Raw genomic sequence first — 4,295 nt, forward strand, 5'->3', positions numbered from 1 at the left:
CTCCTCTCCGTCACGAGTAACCCTAGCTGTGGAACGTACTCTGGCCATCTGGTGATTGAATTTCTTGTTTTTCGAATGAAGTTGAAATTTTTTCTTAACTTTGCTGAAGCTCTTTCTCGTTATGAAGCTTGAACAAAATAAATAGCTTCAGTTGCGAAAGCAGTGAGCAAGCTTCGGCTTTGGTCAATATTTTGGCAGCAAAACAGTACAATAGCAATGAATGTTGTGGTAACTTCACACCTACCCGTCTGTTTATATAGTGTCGCAGGTGGGAAGGTGAATCGTCAAGGTCTCCCGCACCGGACAAACAGTCACCCGCACTCACTGAACGGTGGGCCACAGAGTCCGAGAAGGTGAATCGTCAGTGCGTGCATAACTGCTGCAAGATGGGGCCACCTCGCGCGTGGATTATTTTAATCGTTTCTCACCAACGAGCTCAGGGAATGTGTTTTTCGGATCTTCGGCATCCCGAAGCCTAGAAGACTTTTTCACGGATCAAGCTCGTTACGAATAACGATCTAGCACCGCAAAGGGGCTACTGTTGGGGGTATGCTTCATAGCCGAAGATCCTAAAGAAAGAAAACACCTTCGGCGGATCCTCTCAAGAGCAGCGCCGAAGCTATCGCCTATAAAGCTTCGGCACAATAACATGCCTCAAGACGAAGGGGTGAACCGACTTAAAGATGAAATGACCTAAAAGACCCATGATGTTCTGTATCTTTATTGTAGTCGATTGTAAAGGGCATAAATGTAATTATACACAGGCTACGCCCTGTGCCTATAAATAGGTGAACAGTACCCCTGTACTATTCATGCAGTCTGATAATCGTTGACTCATTACACCGGAATTATTGCTTTCTGCCAAGGCGAAGGTATAAATGTACCTAAATATTATGTTTTAATATTTAGGATTATATAATAAAATATGTGAATAATCTTATGTGTTTTTGATATATTGTTCCTTAGTGTTTTGTATTTTCTATATTTCACTCTACATTGTTTTATAACTCTAATCACGAAGGTACGACCTTCGTGACATCTCGTTTATGGCCTTCATCTGAAGTTCATTAAATCCTTGGGGAGATAATGCTTCAGCGGACGAAGGGCATTAATATTTAACATTTTATGTTGCCTTGTACTTAATTCATAGCGTTTGAGAACAAGTCCCCAACAGGTTGTATTAATTGAGTGAGAGATGAAGGTTGCTTCTGACTCTTGCACATTTTTGACAGCCTTCGCATTTTTGGACTAATTCTGCCGCATCCGAAGCTGCCTTTGGCCAATAAAATTCTTGTCAAAAAACTTTTCCCAACAAGGGCCTAGATCCAATGTGAGATCCACACAGACCTGCATGTATCTCTTTCATTAATTCTACACCTTCGGTTCTTGATAAACATTTGAGGAGTGGTGAACAAACTCCGTGTTTATACAATTCCCCTTCTATTATCACATATGGTCTTGTTCTTGCCTCCATTCTTTTGTTATAAGCTTCGTCACTTGAAAGTCAATTGCCTTGAAGGAAAGATATTATTTCAGTTCTCCAGTCTTCACTGTATACTGGAGAAATAGTAAGCACTGCTCTCTCCATAAGCTCAACCAAAGGTGCTTTTATTGCTTCGAAAAATACTTCGGAGGGTAAGGGGAGCCCCTGAGCCGCCGATTTGGCTAACAAATCTGCATGCTCATTTTCACCTCTTGGAATATTTTTGACGGAAAAACCTTCGAAGGAAGCTTCCAACCTTCGGACTGCATCCAGATACTTTTCAAGCTTTGGATCTCGTGCCTTGCTACTCTTATCCACATGGCCAACAATGACTTGAGAATTGTGGCAGAACCACCCGAATTATTCCATCTTAAGTGCCTAAGTCACGCCTCAGGGGCCGTAACACACTTAAATCGGAATAACCCGTCAGTCCTTCAGATCTAGTCTGATAGAGCCACTTAACCAGGATCAAATTCCACAATCTCACTCGAAGGTGAGTCACAGAAGAAATACAATAAAACAGGAAACCTCAAATTAAGTACTGAGTTATTACATAAATCGGAGTTTTTGAGTAGCAAATAAAGTTCATAAATTAAAGTGAAGCGGATAATCGATGTCGTCGGTAATGAGGGAATGGGCAAGGCCTGGCCCACTACTCCTCATGCTCCTCTCCTGCCGGAGCCACATCCCACTCGACCGTCCAACCCGGTGGCAGGGTGGTAGGCCAAGTCACACCATCAACCAAATCCTGCATGGTACCTGCAAAAATGGTGCCACAAGCAAGGTTGAGTATACTAATACTCAGCTAGACTTAACCGGTGTGAGGAGTCTACTCCTCTACCTCTAGACTATGCAGCTGTTTGGCTGAGGGGTTTGGTTTGCCAAAAGCACTAGCTGTTTCTAAAATCAATTTTTAGCTTTTCAAATTCTACCATCATTAACTTAGCTAGATTTGCTCCTTCTAAGCATACATGGTAACAAGCAATTAGTCCAATCAACAAGTTATCTCATATAACCACATTTCACTTCTTACTCGATGCAGTACAAGGAATCAAGCAGTCTCATTAGCTGCGAGAAGCAGACGATTCAAATCGAGTTTTAACCTTGCAAGGTAAACCTAAACACACGGCATGTCAGGGTACTCCGACCCCACACATGACAACTGTCCCCATCGATTCCCCGTTCGCGTCCAGGCCTCACCGCCTTGGCATACAATGCTCCACTGACCCCGGCTGCCGCCGTGCAGTGACCGCACTTGTACCCACCATAGCTAGCATGGGAGACCCAGTCTCAGGTCGCATGAGGGATAAAGTCCGCGCCCGGCTTCACTCAGGTACTAGGTTTACTGGTTACCATTTTTCCCGGCATGTGCTTAGTACGTTCAAAAGCTTGACTCAGGTATCCACACATTAATCCTTAATTCATTTTTTTCCCGTCTCATGGACAAGGCATCCTCCCTGGATCCAAGTCTATAGACCAACATAAATCCCGTTATCAAGATGAATACAATCAATTCCTGACCTCGCGCGAGTGCTAGAAAAATCACTCGACTTCTACCGAGATCCTGATTAGCAAGCAGCTACTCGACCTAGCATACTAGTATTCATCTCAAAAAGGAATCCTAAGTTCATGCAACTAGAGGTTTCAAGCAACTCCTACACTTAAGTGCACATAGCAATCCTACAAGCATTAAGTGTAGTAAAGTAGCATATAATAACATGGTTATGCATAAAACCGGGGCTTGCCTTCAATTGCTGGGGCTGCGGGGAGATCCTCAATAGCAGCCTCTGAAGCCTGCTCCTGGTCCTCCTCTTGGACAGGTCCTTGCTCGGGGATGAGCACGTACTCTCCGTCGGCAAGATTACAATCTAATGAATGCAATGCGTAAGATATATGCATGATATGATATGTGCTTTTAGAAATTACAACTTTAGAGGTGTATGGTCTTTTGAGTTCAAACAAGTTAACTTTACTTATGTAAAACCCTTTAGTGGTATACTTGGTAAATTGGGTTATACTTAGCTAAGGTAAGGGGTAGGTTTATTTTTGGGGTTCCACTGAATTCTTTTTAAGTCTTAGTGATAAATGATAAGTTCTCAAGTTAGACTTATTGAGGTGGGGTTTATTTCTTCCTTCCTTCTTCTTTTATTCTTTTAATGTTTAGAGTAGGTTTGAACTACAAGTTGCTTTTATAAAATTCCAAAAATTCCACAAAAATTACAGTGGCTTGTTACTGGTGGGTGCTGCTCTGTCTCAAAATTTGGGAATCAGAAAGTGAATAGTTTTCTCTGGACAAAATTATTAAACTCTAGGGCAGAAGGGGTGCTTTGAACTACAACTACTATTTAACAGTGGGTAATTCTCTAAAACTTATTTTTGCTGGCTTTTAGGTGTTACAACATGACTTGATACAAATTTCTAGCCATTACTACTTTTTAATTATTTTTCTATGGTTTTCTCAAGTTTCTAGCCAAATGGGTGCTTTCTACTACCACTATATTTGAAAAATATCAAACAACAGAGTTCTTATTTTTCTTAGTTAGTATTTTGTGCAAGAGCAATCATTCTGAAGTTTGGCCTCTTTTTGCTTAAGGGAAGGGGTGGTTTGCATTATGTGAATTAGATGGCCTTTCTCATAAATTACTAGCAAAAGGTATGGGTTTACTTCTTTTTCATGGGTTTGCATTTTTCTCTGGTGGTTTATCTCATCATGGACTTAGCAAATTTTTGGTTGCCCATTATCACATTGATAGGGGTTGTTTATGATTTATTGGAAAAATGCCTTATTATTACTCTGTATTTATTTTCCCTA

The sequence above is a fragment of the Zea mays genome, chromosome 1 (genome assembly GCF_902167145.1).
Source record: "Zea mays cultivar B73 chromosome 1, Zm-B73-REFERENCE-NAM-5.0, whole genome shotgun sequence".
Taxonomy (NCBI): Eukaryota; Viridiplantae; Streptophyta; class Magnoliopsida; order Poales; family Poaceae; genus Zea; species Zea mays.